The 19500-nt window shown below is 41.2% G+C and overlaps 1 long non-coding RNA gene across 1 annotated transcript; it reads left to right on the top strand.

Annotated features, from left to right (window-relative positions):
* Positions 1-737: 737 nt before the first annotated feature.
* LOC138356733 (uncharacterized) lies at positions 738-16247 on the top strand. The gene is made up of 5 exons (XR_011224598.1): positions 738-1017; positions 3963-4125; positions 5621-5784; positions 7032-7130; positions 16149-16247. It is a non-coding gene; the product is annotated as an uncharacterized lncRNA (long non-coding RNA).
* Positions 16248-19500: the final 3253 nt, after the last annotated feature.

Raw genomic sequence — 19500 nt, 5'->3', positions numbered from 1 at the left:
AAGGTATCCATACAAATGAGACTTTGAAACTCCTACTGTTTGCAATAATAATGTTGTTTATAATGGATGTTACAACTACAACCTTTTGAAGATCAATGCTAATTTTATCTAGATAATGTAATAAACGAAAGTTTTCTATGTCAACAGAAAGGCAGAAATATAAGCTACACTTTAAATACTTGTCATAAATATAACTGAAGTGAAAGCGAAGATATATGCATTTGATACTGTACAGTTTCTTGATGGCTTGCTCTAAGAGTGTGAAGCCCTTCACACCAGCCTATAAATTGTGTAATTTATTTCCATATATGCTAATTAACCTTAAAATCTATATGTCAGAAGGAAGGAAGATGTAGACGTTAATGTGACAACATTTCAAGAAATATCTCTCTCTTTAAAGTTAAATAATACAATCCTATCGCCGGTGTCCGGACACATGAAAGCTACTTAGGTATCAGTGGCCAGCCAGGTGGAGATCACAGGCTGTACAATACTGATAAATTATGTAATTCACAGAGATACGTTGATAAATATTAATGTTTTATATTTTATTAAAAATACAGATATATACTTTGTTTCATACGTTAAATGTAACAATATTTCAGTATATATTATATAAGCATAGTATATATAATTCAGTATATACAATATATAATAAGAGTGTCAGACCACGGAGGAAGAATTGAAACAGGAATTTCCTTTAGTACTTTCTCATATTAATACATCTTCAGAGCGAACCATTCCTTCTGAAGATGTATTAATATACGAAAGTACTTAGAGAATTCTATTGTGGTTTTAATATTGAACAATTATACATATACGAAACAGACAAATCTGGTGTCCGAAATAGTAAAAATATTAGTGTGCGATGTGATCAATGTAAGGGGGATATTGGGTGTGCCTCGTATCCCCTACAACAACAAGAAGTTCGAGAGCGATGAGGCCGCCACCTACTAGCTTCAGGATGTCGTCGAATCTAAATCAACAATATACTACCGCCGCTACTTTCTCGGAAACGTAAGTACCTGCCGCTTTACTTCTCTCACCCTGCCTAGCCTGGCCTGACCTGGCCTAGCCAGACCTGACCTGGCCTAGCCTTACCTAGCCTAGTCTGACCTGGCCTAGTCTGACCTGGCCTAGTCTGACCTGGCCTAGTCTGACCTGGCCTAGTCTGACCTGGCCTAGTCTGACCTGACCCGGCCTAGCCTTACCCAACACTAATCACCACACGTGACAGCCCAAACGAATCGCAAATAAGTACACGTAACAAGTCATATGCCCGGACACTCTTTCACCTTGGGGACTGAGTGGTAACTATTGTATAGAAGAGCCGGCTCCCTGAGAGTGGTAAGAGGGCGTGATAAGAGGCTAACGTGTGGTCTTGAAGGAAGTCGATAAAGCAGACAATTTTCAAAAGGAAGGGCAGCATAACAAGCAGACAGGAATGGACAGACAGTCGGTTATCCCATAATGTGTAATACGCCCCGCACAGCATGGGTGGAGTGGGGGAGGGGGGGGGGTTGTAGCAGGGCACAGTATGGTGATGGTGCGGGTGAAGTACACACCCACTGAATTCCTGCCATCAATAATTGTTTTCATAACCATTAGAACAATGGCATCCCTCCAGCCACCATCCTTCCGCTGACCCCCTCCTCTGGTCCTCCACCTCAGACAATAACCCCCCACACCCCCTCTTCCTTCCAGACATCAGCATGTCAAAATCAGTACCATAATGTGTTTAAACTATTTAAACTAAGTCATTGTGTATCTCAAGGTATCTTAATTCATTTGAAAGTGTACATGTGCATTCGTTCATATACTCGCCTAATTCTGCTTGCTGGGGTTGAGCTCTAGCTCTTTAGTTCCACCTCTCAACCGTCAGTCAACAGGTGTACAGGTTTCTGAGCCTATTGGGCTCTATCATATCTACACTTGAACCTGTGTATGGAGTCAGCCTCCACCACATTACTTACTAATGCATTCCATTAGATATAATCATATATGATTACACATAATCATAATCATTCCATACACATAATCATATATGTGTACGTCAACGTATACATACATGCGTATATATACCTCATATTAAAATACTGATAAACGAATGACCACGAACAAATTAATTTATAATTGTAGCATTATATATAATTTTAATAGACTAATTACGTGTTTATACATTTGAATGGTCCAGATAGGTGGCCAGCCTTGGAAATATACACTTCTGGTAGGCACAATGACCTCATGTTAGACCCTTGATAGATTATGTGAGAGAGAGAGAGAGCTGGGGCAGGGAGGTGCATGCCCCAGGGAGATAATCCATGCCCATGCCCCGCCTCGAGGTCAGTTCTCGAGTCACACCAAGAATAACAATCGAGCAAGTTGTCCTGACCAGGATGTGGCATATTAGGGAGGGTTGAGGAATAGGAAGCCTGTCTGATAGGGCTCTTGGCAAGCAGCTCTCCCTCAGTCTACCTATCTATATGGAAGAAATGTATCTAGGCCCTCCTCCCCCCTGCCTATTCTCTCTCCCCCACCTTTCTTCCTTCATTTTCTCCCTCCTTCCCTCCCCCTCACTGGTGAGAGAGTAGGAGTGTGAGAGTGGTTAGAGAACTCGTAGTTCTCACGCTCGTGAAATTGTCTGCGACCCTGGAGGAGTAGAGCGGAGGGGGGGTGAAAGTAGGTGACGATGGAGGAGTAGAGGGGAGCATTATATGCAGTGAACGTAGGTGTCTATGGAAGAGTACATCATAGAGGAGGGTGAAAGGAAGGTGACGATGGAGGAGGAGAAGGGAGGGGGTGTGAAGGTAGGTGATGATGGAGGAGTAGAGGGGAGGAGGGGGGCAAAGGTAGGTGTCTATGGAAGAGTACATCATAGAGGGGGGTGAAGGTAGGTGGCAATGGAGTAGAGCAAAAGGGGTGGGGGTTGAAAGTAATCCTGAGTTTAATTTTTTAGTTATATATAGTGACACCTCGGCTTACGAATGAATATTTATGAACTTTTCGGGTTACGAGCCTAATTTCTTCGAAAAATTTGAATCGGGTTACAAACTTTGCCTCGGGAAAGGAGTTTGTTGATATACGTATGGGCTGACCTAGCGCGTGGTGGCATGGTGATCGCGCCTCAGTTTACCAGTGTCTCCTGCCTAGTAAGTATCGCGCCTGAATTCTTTGTAAAGCATTACATTTGTTTTGGGATTTTTGGCTATTTGAACATAAAATTTGTTATGATATATCTTGCCATGAGTCCCAAGAAAGCCAGTGGTAAGGTTCAAGCCAAGAAAACACATGTGAGAATGACCATAGAGGAAAAACAAGAGAGCATTCATAAACATCAAAATGGTGCACAGGTTGTTGAACTAGCTAGGCAGTACAACAAATCTATGTCAACAATATGCACTGTACTTGCTAAGAAAAAGGACATTATGAGCATTAAAGTGGCAAAAGGCATATCAACAATCCCGAAACAAAGAACACAAACACTTGAGGATGTTAAAAAGTTTTTATTAATTTGGATACACAACAAGGAGTTAGCAGGTGATAGCATTTCAGAGGCCATCATTTGTGAGAAACCAAGGCATTTGCATGAAGACCTTTTAAAGAAAACCCCTGAAACGAGGGGGGGGGGGGGGGGAAATGAATCAAGTTTGAAAATGTGAAAAGTTTGTGTGACAATAGAGCCTTGTGGAAAACTTTTGCTGTGGTCATTACCTGGTGGAATGCACCCAGGATGGAGTATCAGGGCTATACATCTTTTAAATCATAAAAGTAATAAACATTTCCCATCAACCTTACAAACCATATTAACCTATTTTCATGTATTTCCCCCATGTGCATTTTAACAAAGTTGCTAAATTGCCTTTATCATTCTGTAAAATTTCAATTACAGTACTGTATGTATAATTTTGTTAGTATTAAATGGACTGAATATTCTGAAATTGCTATTAATTTTACAATTTCAGATTCAAAGGTGGTCTGGACACCCAATTTGGTCAGACAGGTGAAGAGAGCATTTAGGATAGTTCGAAGAGATGAAGATGGTCGCAATTGTGTTCGAAGAGGCAAACGCCCCCCTTTGCTCCTGACATTATGTTCAACCATTGACCTCTCCACACCTAACACAAGGTAGGTTGAAAACTACTCCTTCATGTCATTGGTACATTAGCTAGAAACTCAGGGCTCATGTAGGAATATCCCTAAAAAAAAAAAAAGTGGCCCCAACAATGCATCCTCCAAGTCTGGAGGATGAGCAGGAGCATTGTTGAGAAGCAGGACCTTGAGTGTCAAACTTTTCTCTTGCAGATATTTTTTGATGGCAGGGCAAACCACTCCACATCACAGTTTTTCTGCACGTTATATATTTTTTAAAACTCTTGGATTTTCGGAATGATACACGAGCAAGGGTTTAATTTTCAAATCGCCACACAGCACAAGAGTTAGCCTATCCTGACACAAGTTAGCCCAAGTTAGCTTGTGTCCGGGCAGGGACGTCTCCTCTTGGGTGATGTATGTCCTCTTCGGCAATTTTTTCCAGAATAGCTATGTCTCCTCACAATTAAACACTTGTTGTGGAATGTATCCATCAATACAGCACAGTGTATCTACAAAATTTTAATTTTTTACTTATATATAGTGTCACCTCGGCTTACGAATGAATATTTATGAACTTTTCGGGTTACGAGCCTAATTTCTTCGAAAAATTTGAATCGGGTTACAAACTTTGCCTCGGGAAATGAGTTTGTTGATATGCGTATGGGCTGACCTAGCGCGTGGTGGCATGGTGATCGCACCTCAGTTTACCAGTGTCTCCTGCCTAGTAACTATCGCGCCTGAATTCTTTATAAAGCATTACATTTGTTTTGGGATTTTTGGCTATTTGAACATAAAATTTGTTATTATATATCTTGCCATGAGTCCCAAGAAAGCCAGTGGTAAGGTTCAAGCCAAGAAAACACATGTGAGAATGACCATAGAGGAAAAACAAGAAAGCATTCATAAACATCAAAATGGTGCACAGGTTGTTGAACTAGCTAGGCAGTACAACAAATCTATGTCAACAATATGCACTATACTTGCTAAGAAAAAGGACATTATGAGCGTTAAAGTGGAAAAGGCATATCAACAATCCCGAAACAAAGAACACAAACACTTGAGGATGTTGAAAAGTTTTTATTAATTTGGATACACAACAAACAGTTAGCAGGTGATAGCATTTCAGAGGCCATCATTTGTGAGAAACCAAGGCATTTGCATGAAGACCTTTTAAAGAAAACCCCTGGAACGAGGGGGAAAAAGATGAATCAAGTTTGAAAATGTGAAAAGTTTGTGTGACAATAGAGCCTCGTGGAAAACTTTTGCTGTGGTCATTACCTGGTGGAATGCACCCAGGATGGAGTATCAGGGCTATACATCTTTTAAATCATAAAAGTAATAAACATTTCCCATCAACCTTACAAACCATATTAACCTATTTTCATGTATTTTCCCCATGTGCATTTTAACAAAGTTACTAAATTGCCTTTATCATTCTGTAAAATTTCAATTACAGTATACTGTATATAATTTTGTTAGTATAAATGGACTGAATATTCTGAAATCACTATTAATTTTACAATTTCAGATTCAAAGGTGGTCTGGACACCCAATTTGGTCAGACAGGTGAAGAGAGCATTTAGGATAGTTCGAAGAGATGAAGATGGTCACAATTGTGTTTGAAGAGGCAAACGCCCCCCTTTGCTCCTGACATTATGTTCAGCCTATTGACCCCTGCACACCTAACACAAGGTAGGTTGAAAACTCCTCCTTCATGTCATTGGTTCATTAGCCAGAAACTTAGGGCCCATGCAGGAATATCCCTAAAAAAAAAAAAAGTGGCCCCAACAATGCATTCTCCAAGTCTGGAGGATGAGCAGGAGCATTGTCGAGAAGCAGGCCCTTTAGTGTCAAACTTTTCTCTTACAGATATTTTTTGATGGCAGGGCAAACCACTCTACATCACAGTTTTTCTGCACGTTATATATTTTTTAAAACTCTTGGATTTTCGGAATGATACACGAGCAAGGGTTTAATTTTCAAATCGCCACACAGCACAAGAGTTAGCCTATCCTGACACAAGTTAGCCCAAGTTAGCTTGTGTCCGGGCAGTGACGTCTCCTCTTGGGTAATGTATGTCCTCTTCGTCAATTTTTTCCAGAATAGCCATGTCTCCTCACAATTAAACACTTGTTGTGGAATATATCCATCAATACAGTATCTACAAAATCTTTAAAATCACGAACAAATCTTTCAGCCCCTACTTTGTCTGAGCTGGCACCCTCACCATGCCTCACAACACTATGAATACCACGTCTTTTTTCAAAATTTCTCAAACCATCCCCTACTCACCTTAAACTCTTTCGTATCTGCAAAACTCGTTCTAGGGGTTTTCTTTATAAGATCTTGCATGAAGATTTCATTGTTGACCAAACCACACACTGGAAATTGAATAGACGACGACATTTCGATCCGTCCTGGACCATTATAAAGTCGATTGTGATGAGATGAGGGAAGCAAGAGCATTAAGTAGGCAAGAGAGAGAGGTGAGGAGATGGCAAGTATGTACGTATGTACATGAATAAAACATGTACATACTTATACATAACGTGTGTAAATAGTGTAATAAACACAATAACAGTATTTTGGGAGGAGGAATGTTGGCGAGTAATGTGTTGGAGGAGGGAGGGAGGACTGGCAGGGTGTGGCAGCTCACTCATGTTTTTTGGGCTCACCATACCAACATAGTGGATCGTTATGGTGAATACATACGTAGATGGGTATCTACAATGTGTGTATATAGTGTAATAACAGCAAAAACACTGTTTGATTGTAGAATATGTCGCATATATGAGGCCCATAATTTTGAGCATAGCGATGTTCTATACTTTGAATTATATAAATTCCACAAATTAGATACTTTTAAATAATATTACAGCAAAAAAAAAGAAGAAATGAATGAGAAACTTCAAAATAATTGCGCAACATTTTATTCGCAGCAACTGCCGTTGCACGGGGTGGCGGGGCCGACAGAACCCCATCGCTCCAACGCTCAGCGCCCATAATTTGCTCAACTTCCCAGCTCCATCGCAGCTAAAGTAAGTCACATACAATATTTTTTGTTTAGTTTCCCTGTGATCAGACTCTGCATTTTAACAATATAAGAAGAGAAAAAAAATTTTTGGAAAGAATTTATTTCTTGTGCACCAGGGTGTTATTTGGAGACAGAGCAGTTCAGTGGTTAACTACTAAATTTTTTTTTCTCCCACACACGCATCCCCCTAGGAAGCAGCCTGTAACAGCTAACTCCCAGATACCTATTTACTGTTAGATAACAGGGGTCATCCCCTTTTGTACAAAGAATCTGCTAAAGCTTTTAGGGCTAATCTTTGACACTCGTTTGTCTTTGTCGCCCCATATTTTTTACATCCGAGTTGAATGCTCTAAGGCCCTTAACTAACTTTAGGTCATGTCCCATACTTCTTGGGGAGCTAATCGACACTGCTCCTCTCTTTACATTCCTCTCTTGTTCTGTCTAAACTCGATTATGGCCCTGTTTACTCGTCTGCTTCTCCTTCTACCCTTCACCATCTGGACACACTGCATCATACTGGGTTACGGCTCAGCTCTGGTACCTTTCCTTCGACACCTACCCTAAGCCTGTATGTTGAAACTGGCGTCCTGTTTCTACAGGATCGCCACGATCGCTACTGTCTTCTCCACATTGCACGGTCCTTACAGCACCCTCACTCTTGCTTATGTCATGCCTTGACCTTTACCCATCCTGTGGTTCCTGTTCCCCTTCACCACCTATATCTTTCTGTACAGTTGTCTCTCTTACAAAATGCTCTTTCAGTTTGTGTTACCAATATTTCCCCTCGTGTCATTCCGTCTTTGCCCCTATAGAGGGGTCCCTGTTCCTAAATTCTGTAAGCCTTGACCCACATGACTAAAACTTTTACCCCTCCTACAGTTCTAAATCACCTTTTCCTTGAACACTTTTCTTCACACTTCCACTCTATTTCCGTCTTCACCAATGGGTCTTAAGTCTGCAGACGGTGTAGGCTACTCTGTTGTTTTTCCTGACTGCACCTTTGTGTCTCCTGCCTCCGGAGACTAGCATCTTCATGGCAGAACTTTATGCTATTCTCTATGCTCTTCATCAACTCTTTTCTCGCTGTCAATCCTCCTCTGTGTTTGTAGTTGACACTTGCAGTGCCCTCATGGCTCTAGAATCCTTTAATCCAGTCCATCCTTTGGTAGTTGAAATTCAACATTGGCTGTTTCTTATCTCCAGTAGATTTAAGACAGTGGAATTTCGCTGGATTCCCACCCATATTGGTGTGTTCATAAATGAGCGTGCGGACACTGCCGCTAAGGAAGCTATCCGCACCTGTCCCATCTCCTGTAAAGGTATTCCTTATTATGACTTTTACCCAGTTATTCATTTCCCCATTCTTGCCCGTTGTCAGGGTTGTTGGTCTTCTGTTACTGGTAACAAATTGCGTGCTCTTAAGAGTAGTGTGTTCCCGTGGCCTTCCTCCTACCACCGTAACCGGTGGTGGGAAACGGCTCTGGCGAGGTTGTATATTGGTCATACACGTTTAACTCACGGGCACTTAATGGAGCGCTGCCCTGCTTCTTATTGTCCAAACCGTTGTCTCTACATGTCCTGACTTCCAGGACTTACGTGTCTTGCTTCCCGACCATCCCTCACTGTCAATTGTCCCTCGATAAAATTCTTGGTAAATTCAATACCTTTGATATTGTTCGCCGTATGCGTTTTTGTTCTTGTATTGGCGACGTTAGTGATATTTAGCGCACTATGAATATCCCACACATTTGATGGTTTGATAATTACTGTACTGTACAGTACTTTGGTTTGGAATGTATCAAATAAAGTTGTTTCATGTATTCAAATGTGTGAGAAAATCCACTGGGGCTGTGAGATGAAGCGAACCTGTAACAAAGGCATTGCCAGTTGCATTCTCTACCACCACTGATGGTAAAAGTCTTACAACTGGATATCTTGTGTGACGGGTTATGGTATCACAGCTATACTGAACCAAGATGGTATGGCTCTCCCTCACATAAATGAAAGAAATGCTGCTATTGGCCTTGCAGTGTGTAAGTTGCAGGTGGAAACAAATGAAAATTATCAAATAAATAATTAAACAATTTACTGAAATAGTAATGAACAAAAATAACACATGACAATACTTGACTATCATGTAATGCAAAGGTGAACAAGTTAGTATGACCTTAAATGCAAAAAATAAACTATAAGCAATGAATAAAAGTATGAAGATATACTGGTGTTCTGAAGACAGCTACCATACCACCATGGCATCAGTCACATGATGTTGGCTGGAAGTGGACGACGGGTTAGAGACACCAAGGTGATCCTAGAGCACTAAGGGAGAGATTGCCTCTCCAGGGAGGCAGCGCTCTTTATATAGTCCGGCGGTGATGACTCATCCAGTGTCAACACGAGGTGGACATCTGGTCAACTAGCAAACTGCTCGTTGTGGCTGGCAGTGCCTTTGTGTTGAGCTGTACCACTGTCAGTTGAAGGCGGCTAACTGCTTGTTTGTGGGGACAAACTGCCAGTTAGCAGTGGTGCCCGGCTTGCCTCTGAGTCGTACCAGGCCGTGCCAGGCCCTGGGGGGTATGGAGAGGTGGCAGGACTGATGACTCTTTTGGGCTGGTGTAGATGTATACTTCCAGTGCAGAGGCATTGAAGGTGAAGGGAAAAGGCAGTTCCACTGCTATGCAGGGGATTTACGTGACACTTGTGAAGCCACAGAAAGTCTGGAGGCCCTACTGAAGCCAGTCCAAGTATTAAATAAAACCCCTGAAGTACGCCGGTGAAGGGTAAAGTGAAGGGTGAAGCAAGACCGTATGCCCCAACTTCAGGCACACACAGAAAATCACGTTTTGGTCCCGCCTCTCAACTGTGTATTTGAAGTTGGGGCGTATGGTGTTGAACTGCTTCAGCCTTCACCTGAGTGCTTGTAGGTCTTACGTAAGACGTTGACTCAAGGAGGGGCCTCAAAACTTGCTGTGATTTATGGGGAAATCCGGTTGTAAGACTTTTACAAAGTCAGTAATATACTGTGGTAGAGTATGCAGCTGCCAGTGCCTTGGGCAAGGGTTTACGTCGCCTCACAGCTCCAGTGGATTTTCTGCTTGGTGTATATCAGGTTGTGATTTTGTGTGTGTACCGTATTGTTATGATCGCCGTGTGATAAGTCCTTTCTGGCCTCAAGAGTCATTTTTACCCACCTAGAAAGATTGCAGATGGCCAAAGCAGTTATTTAAGTTAAGAAGGGACAAGTTTTAAACAGAATTTTGCATAATATTTGACTGTAAAGGGGTAAATTGAGGTAGATTGAAAAACAAAATGGTGAACCGGGCAGGCGGTACTGTAACGGTTCTATTGTTACGTAAAGTATGGTGACAAGTAAACACAGACACTAAGATACTATATATATATTTGGTCGAATATACAGAAGTACACAGGTGATACGTTGGTGTGAGTTGAGCGCACTGAGCGTTGGTACAGTATCTCGCAAGTGTCTGCTCTAGACCACACTTGAAAGTAGACTAGCCAATGTTCGCTACACCGCTGCTTATATTGCTCGGGCAACACCTCGCCGTGTTGCCCGGGCAACGCCTCACCTCATTCATCTCCAAAGGTTGACAGGAATATTAACACTATATTTGGAGCGAGTATATTATTGGGATAATCTACTCGCTACAGAACTCCCCCTCCCAGGGGATGAAAGGAAAAATACTTGATCAAGGAACTTAGCTGGTCGGTGAATTGTACGCCCTGCTCGCGTTACATAACCATCAAAGTTAACTTCCTCCTCTTCGCTGATGTCATCTAACTGGGGTCGTAGGGTGGGAGGTCGCCCAGGATCGTCCGTCGTCGTAGGATCAGGTTGTGGTGCGGCTGGTAATTGGGGTCGAAAAGTGAACTGCGTTGTCGGCGGATGTGTCTCTGGATTTAGCAGTGTCGCAGACGTTGAGACGAAGCCTGGAGCAGAGCAGAGAGCTGAGTGAGGCCGGAGTCGTGGAGCTCTATGTGGGAGAGCGTGGCGGCTCGATTGAGATTTGTGAGTGTCTAAACTCGGGGAGCGAGAGCGTGGCGGCTCGATGCGGTCGTAGTCTGCTGTCTGCTCTGTGTCGAAGCTGTAGCGTCTTGGGTTGATTAGGACTGTACACGCCGAATACTACATTGTTGACTGTGGAAATTGTAGTCTGGTACCAAAAGATGTAGGCAGTGTGTGGACAAGCTCGGTGTAGCAGGAGAGAAGAATGTGCATAATTGTTGCGTCCTTGGGTCGCTGGTGGAGCATTTAGATCCGGGGCGGATGGGCTCGGGCACCAGGACATTAGGAGGTAATGTAGGCACGTAGTTAGGACAACGAGGTAATCACTGCTAGAGCTGAATTGTCCTGAAGGCGACGAAGTGTCGGAAACGCAAGCTGTAAGTCCTGTACTGCGCAAAGGGCTTGATGACAGAGCAGCTGTCGTGGGCGTAGGACAAGCAGTGCCCTGGCAGCGACGGAGAGTCGGCAGGACAGGCTGTAGATCCAACATGATGTAATCATTGATGAGGCTGTCAGAAGAGTGAGTAACGATCGTGGAGCAGCAAGCCGTAGTAGATGAAAATGCAGAGATGGACGCGATGAAAATCATAGCTGTGGCGAGGGTGTTGGCAGTGTTCCATCACAGCAAACAGTAGCAGTAGAGGTCCAGTGAGAGTCCATGTTGTAGTCCATCGTGGCTGGGTATCGTCGAAACTTCGTGAAGGTCGAAAATAGCCTCCATCTGCATGAACCAAAATTCTGGCTCATCTGCGTTGTATGCTGGAAACCTGGTAGATAAATCCATGACGAAGATCTAGTTTGTAACTAGGTGTTCTTTTTCACTCACTGGGTCATCAATGTAACGGTTCTATTGTTACGTAAAGTATGGTGACAAGTAAACACAGACACTAAGATACTATATATATATTTGGTCGAATATACAGAAGTACACAGGTGATACGTTGGTGTGAGTTGAGCGCACTGAGCGTTGGTACAGTATCTCGCAAGTGTCTGCTCTAGACCACACTTGAAAGTAGACTAGCCAATGTTCGCTACACCGCTGCTTATATTGCTCGGGCAACACCTCACCGTGTTGCCCGGGCAACGCCTCACCTCATTCATCTCCAAAGGTTGACAGGAATATTAACACTATATTTGGAGCGAGTATATTATTGGGATAATCTACTCGCTACAGTACTCACAATTAGGCGAGTACACTCGGGAACTTTTAAAGTGCAACCAAACATGCTTTAGGCTCTCACAACAAGAGGTGAGTGGTGGTGGCTCAGGTGCTCAGCCAATCAGAGCACCTAAGGAGGGAGGGCAGGAGTGAGAGGGGGGTGGTATGTGGAAGTTTGTTCATCTTCATTGTAAGTTTCATGTAAGTTTTTCTTTAACACTTGGCTATATTGGTCATGTCAAATACCTGCACGGTGAATGCTCAAAGACCCTTTCTTTATTCAGTGTTGTCACATACCTCATGGGGGTATGGATAGGCAAACACTCATTCGGTTAAACTTGCCTTGTAGTACTTTCAGAGCTCAGTAATTTGGAATCTGGTTAGCACTTTCCAAATAAATTGACCTTTAAAGTGAATTCCTATTTAGGTTTAAAACATTATTCCGAATGAGAAAGTCGGATTATATAGCCGAACACCAGAAATGTTATTCAATTTGGTTGCCTAAAGCACATTCAAGGACTACACATTACATGGCATTCCAGGATTCCTCTATACCTTGCCTTATGCTGTAAACATTGCCACAACCCTGTGTTTTATTGATTTAAATGGCCACAGGGAGGCATACAACACTGCAGATTATGATGTCATTAGTTATCCACTGTGCTGACAAGTGGGCTGACTGATGTTCGTTGACACCTGTATCGTGCTTCAATTTAATCGCCAGGAGATCACCCTCTCACTAGACTCGTCTGTAGGAAGTACAGTATAGTATCTCAAATTACCTTGGATCATAAATAGCATAAGACTTGGGGGTAGGAGAGGGTTGCAGTGTTTGTCATGGCTCTCAGTTGTTCCTGGTATTAGGCAATTTAGTTCTGGAATCATTTTTGTTGGCCAATGTTAAACTTTTTCGAAAGTAGATGTTTTTCTGAAAGGGAGGGGGGGGGGAACCTCTATGCTTGGATACAGTTATCTAAGTGAATACTTAGATTTATACAGTAGAATAACTACCTTCTTTTCCTTAGTCAAAAAGGTTGCTTGTTTATTTCTAGGGACTTGTATTTTCTTTTATTTTTAACTGCAGCAACTTTCAGTGAATGATAGATTCTTACTGAAAGGACCTTTACTTCATTGTTGTTGCTTTATGGTCATCTCATTGTGTACAGGGATTCCGCGAAGCTTTTGGGGTTAGTCTTTGACACTCGTTTGTCTTGGTCAGCCCATATCTCTTGCCTCCGAGTTGAATGCTCTAAGGCCCTTAACCTCCTTAAGGTTTTGTCCCATACTTCTTGGGGAGCGGATAGGCGCACGCTCCTCTATTTGCACTCCTCTCTCGTCCTGTCTAAACTCAATTATGGTTGCCCTGCATACTCTTCTGCTTCTCCTTCTACTCTTCGCCATCTTGATGCTTTGCACCATACTGGGTTGCGTCTCGGCTCTGGTGGCTTTCGTTCGACTCCCGCCCTTAGTTTGTATGTTGACACTGGCTTTCTCTCTCTTCAGGACTGCCGTGATCGCTACTGTCTTCGCTATCTTGCGCGGTCCTTCCAACATCCTTCCTCTCGCCTCTGTGGTGCATTGACTTTTCCTCCTCCTGTGGTTCCTGTTCCTCTTCATTGTCTCCCACTTTCTGTCCAGTTATCTCGCTTACAGGATTCTCTTTCTGTTCATATTTCTAATGTTTCTCCTCGTATTGTTCCTTCATTACCTCCGTGGAGAGTCCCCGTTCCCAAGTTTTGTACGTCCTTGACTTGTATTACTAAAGCCTTTACCCCTCCTACAATTCTGAAAAGCCTCTTCCTTGAGCACTTTTCTTCGCACTCCCACTCTATTTCCATCTTCCGTGATGGGTCTAAGTCTGCGGATGGTGTGGGCTACTCTGTTGTTTTTCCTGACCGTACTTACATGTGTCGCCTCCCTTCGGAGGCTAGCGTCTTTACGGCAGAACTTTATGCTATTCTCTATGCTCTTTGTCTCTTGCTTTCTCATTCTCATTCCTCCTTTGTGGTTGTAGTTGATTCTCGTAGTGCCCTCATGGCTCTAGGGTCCTTTAATCCTGTCCATCCGGTGGTCATTGAGATTTAACATTGGCTGTTTCTTATTTCTAGTAAATTTAAATCAGTAGAGTTTTGCTGGGTTCCCAGCCATATTGGTGTTTCAATGAGGGTGCGGATGCTGCCGCTAAGGAAGCTATCCGTTCTTGTCCCATCTCCCGTAAAGGTATTCCTTATTCTGACTTTTATCCTGTTATTCATTCTTCCCCGTTGGCAGGGTTGTTGGTCCTCTGTGGTTGGTAACAAGCTGCGTACTCTCAAACTTAGTGTGTCCCCGTGGCCTTCCTCCTACCACCGTAACCGGCGGTGGGACACTGCTTTGGCACGGCTGTGGGTTGGTCATACCCGCTTAACCCACGGTCACTTAATGGAGCGCCGCCCTGCTCCTTATTGTCCGAATTGCATTGTCCCTCTTACAGTTGTGCATATCCTTGTTGAATGTCCTGATTTCCAGGACGAGCGTGTGTCTTGCTTTCCGACCGTCCCTCGCAGTCACTTGTCCCTCGATAGAATTCTAGGTGAATTGGATACTTTTGATATCGTTCGCCTTACGCGTTTTTGTTCTCGTATTGGCATTCTTGGTGATATTTAGCGCCCTCTGATTATTTCGCACTTTGATGGTGCTACATGGCCTTCCCGGTTTGGTGCCTTCTTTTGGTAATTACCTTACCTTCATTGTTGTTTCATTTTAATGTGGTCGTTGTGATATGGATTGTTCTGGCTCACGTGCCAGGTCTTGGATTTTTTTTTGTTTTATATTAAGAAATTGCCAGTCTTGTTACTATTTGTAGAGTTAGAGATCTGCATTAAGGCCTCAATATTATATTCTTTATTTTTTTTTATAATATTACCAACCACAAAAATTGCTGAGGTTTAGATTAATGTCAGTGATGTCTATGACAAGGGTTAAGAACCCTTGTGGTATGACAGCATTTTTCCAAGTCATTTCTTTAACAAATGAAAGGGTCCTCGTAACCATTCTTTTGTCCTTTCTACCATGTACCTGTTTGTTGCTTCTTGGTCTTTCATTTGGTACTTTGGCTATTAAAACAATGGCCTTTGGTAATGTTGCAATTACCATTTCTAAAAAAAAAATGAGCAGGTTCATTAGGCAGGGTTTGTTTTTAGCAAAGTTTTACAAAAAAAATTCCATTCCTTCAGGACCTTGCAGATGTTAGGTCAAACTAATTGACAGTAATCTGTTTTGCCCTTTCAAACAATGATGGTTTTAATCTAGGTAAAATATTTCAGAATATCTGAAGTTTGGCAGACAAATCATTTAAGAGCTTTGATTAAATTTAAGTTACCAAAGACTGAAAACCATGTTGTATACATGGTTCAGTGTCACTTTTCTAATGTTTTGTAAATTTAACAATGATCTTTAGTTAATTTAATCATAATTTGTACAAAGCTTAGGTGTTGCATAGCTTTAAATTTACTTTCAAATATGAAAACTAAAATATTGACTAAAGTTTCTTCCACTTTAATATTTCAGACTAATTTGCAATATTTGTTAATTTATGTAAATTGAATAGATAGTCCACTTTTACATCTTTTCAATGCATTTTGCATGCACCTATGTAACAAGTTTCAAATAGGTGTAAATTTTACAAAGTATTTATTTTCAAAGTAAAAAAATCAGATGTTTAAACATTGCATCAATAGTAGTAAACAATACTTTCCAGCATAATTTCAGGATAAGGTATATAAAGTGGTTTCATTAGAATTGTTTTATTTAATAAGTTTTACATAGTATTTATAATACATCTAATATTTCCATTTCAGGTTGTGGGACAGATGCTCCTAGATGAACAGAAGATCCAAAAGGCCAAGACAACTCCAGAGACAATCACCTGTAAAAGAAAAATAAACATTAAACAGGGACACTACTTTTATTATCACCAATGCCTAATAACAAGCCCAAAAAATCCTAACAGCCTATCTTTTAAGATAGTCTCAGCAAGGCCTATCCCTTCCTCTGGTTTTGGTGCAGAGCTTGTTCCCTGAATGGGTGCATTACATCCACCACTGTAGTGCCATCAACACATTGTACATATGCTTTACTGAAAGCACTATACAATGCATGCCAGGCACTAAGGTTTTAGATGCATCCACCCATTCAGCAAACAAGCCCTGTGAGAATTAACAATGCAACCATTGTTAAGGGTCCCTATACCTATGCAAATCTAGTCCATCTATTAGATGGGTAGTAGAGCAAAGCTCTGAAAAAGCCAAGCCAGGGAAATCTGCAAGACTGCCTGGTCCCCTTTTATGAAATGGGGTAGGATCAGTACAAACTGCATCAATCCCTGTGGGTTGTAACAGTAGGACATTGTTACACACCTATAAATGGACTAGATAAGAGAATTAAGATTAGGTCATTGATATAGCTAAAACATCAAATTCAAACTCACCCACTTTTGTAGATTTCCTTTTGCAGAGTAAAGGAGACTCACTCCAAGCCAGTCCATGCATCATAATCACTTTCACCTGAAAAATATTTAAACAAATTAATTTCAGATTTAAAGCCAATCTTGCTTTACTTTTCAAATTAGCATTCAGTACTTTACAAATTCAGATGGAAAAAATTTCTTTAAGGAATTTACCTTTCCTTCATGTAGCAGTAGTAAAGATCTAATTTAGCAATATAAATATATATGGCATCAATTTGCCAAGTTTCAGTATATGTCATTTGAGAAACTATCCACAACTGCACTTCAATGGCAATTTACATTTATCTTTAGCCAATGCTATATTGTTTAAGTTATTGCTATTTTTTTACTTATGCAAATCTATTCAGATTAACCTTTACTACAACTAACAGAGGGACTTCTGGACTTTCCAAACCACATTCTGGAAAACTATATAATTTTAAAACCAAGCTAAAGTAAACATTGAATATTTTTTTTTACTTTCAAGGGAAAAATACCATCACTTAGAACAAAACTTTTCCTGCCATTAACTTTATTTGACTCATGATTACCCTTAAAACAAAATGCTGTAGACAAGCTTAACTTTTGAAGGGGGCAACATTTTCGTTGCCATCAAAGCACATCAAAGATGCTCTGAGCTAACTTCCCCTAGTCATTAGTGAATGGTGGCCAGTAACTAGTAGGAACTTTACTGCCATTAGAATCCATGCAGAAAGTGTGCACTTCTGCTGTATCTGCCAGTTTGCTAGAAATTGAAATTGGCATACTTGCTCAGCAACTACTTGCCCTCTTGTACCATGTTACTGAACCATAACATAACCACCACACCACCCATTCTTCTAAAATAATATCCCACATGATAAAAACTTCTGCTTTTAATAAATATTTCTAACTTTAATATTAGTTGGCTTGCATGGTGTGTTAATCATTCCTTTGGCAGAACTGTAGCTAAATTGTTCCCACAAAACATTTAATCCATTAACAGTACTGTATCAGGTTCATAAAGAAATTTATAATAAAGACCAAGTGTGGTCATAAGTGCTGCAGATGGGAGAGATAGAACCTTACACCTGCAGAAGTGTGGTGATAACTAGAGAGAATATGGCCTTGTATAGTTGCTAGTGTAAACATATTACTAAATTTAGTAAAATCACATTGTCTTGGTAGTATAGTTGGGTTAATTATGAATTTTCAGACTAAAAAGCTTGGTACATAATTCAACGGAATAAATTTGTCCCCCTAGTAGTAAGCAGTGGTTGCAAAAGAATAATAATTTGTATATATATTTTGTATTGCTTTTATTCAAATGTTACACATGGTTAAATTAAAGTTTGTTTGCAATGTTCCAGAACAATGTTAATGACTAAAGTTGTTGGAAAATAAAATTTGTATAGGATGTTTACTTTAAATGACTATAGCTTTGTTTGTAATTAATAAAGATAGGACAACAAGATACCTAGTGTGCCATTTAAAACGGCAACTGTTAAACTGGTGGTACAGGTATGAACAAAATAACATCGCTATGCAAATAACTTTTTGGTAATATTTACTGTTCACATGACAGGTTGTGGAAGGTCCTGGCAACAAAGAGCTGCAGGAAAATACTTGCAGATCTACAGTAGTAGTGTTGTGTACATTGGAATTAGAGGGTAGAAGTTAATTGCTACAAACCTATTAAATATTAGGGTATGGAAGTCTAGGATTAGGCTAGTGGGTACCATATCTGCAAGTTTAGTCCTTTCAGGAATGTATTTAATAGAATGGTATGTTGAAATTGTGAAAATTGTAATGTGGGGCATTAGATCTTAAACAGCATAGTTGAGGGCGTTTTATTAATAATTTTAATGAAATATAAATCTTGTTTAGTTAACATTAAATATTTGTTAAATAAGCTTTAATCTATAAATGTACAACACTTAATTAACTATGTAAGGGGGAGATTCTGAATAGCAAGTGCCAATAGGCACTGCTACTGGCTTATGGCAAAAGATTCTGTAGCAATAGAACTAAGCCACACTGTCTCACCCCCCCCCCCCCCCCTTCCTCCCAACTGTTCAGTGTCAAAAGGGAGGGGGGGGGGGGGGGTGGTGTCCATTTACTGTACCACTTACATTTTAGTGTGGGCTTCATCCACTATTCTGATGTTAGCTGGAACATTTGTGCCAGCTGCTGGTTTGAAAGGGAGGCATACCATGTGCCAATTCAGGAAGCTTTCCACGTTCCTCACTGCATGTCGGCTCAGGACCTCACTACCATGTTGGGAGGCAGTTGAAGACTAACCAATCAACATCCCAGGCTGGAGAGCAGTGCCAGCTCGGGGAGAATTTACCACCTGCAAAAAATTTAATACTCTTAACAATCTACATCTATCTCATCTTTACCTAGCCCCCAAACCTTACATTTGTCAGCATTAAACTGCATCTGGTAGTCTTAACCATTTCAAAACTATATAGGGCATCTGTATTTTTTATTTGCCAATTCTGCAACTATTGCAGTCTAAACCATAATCTTGCGAATAACCGAGGTCCAAGGAGAGCTTTTAGGCACTACTTACAACACTTCTCCCAACTTAACCCCATTTATACTAATTTCCTTTGGTATAGCCATGACCTAATCAACTTCAGTCAGCATTCCCAATGATCCGAGCCCCTATCAATTTTGCGCCACTATCAAAATCTCTGCTGAAGTCAAGGTACACAAAATCA

This window comes from Procambarus clarkii, chromosome 74, assembly GCF_040958095.1.
Source record: "Procambarus clarkii isolate CNS0578487 chromosome 74, FALCON_Pclarkii_2.0, whole genome shotgun sequence".
Classification (NCBI taxonomy): domain Eukaryota; kingdom Metazoa; phylum Arthropoda; class Malacostraca; order Decapoda; family Cambaridae; genus Procambarus; species Procambarus clarkii.
This window is presented reverse-complemented; position numbering and strand designations above follow the sequence as displayed.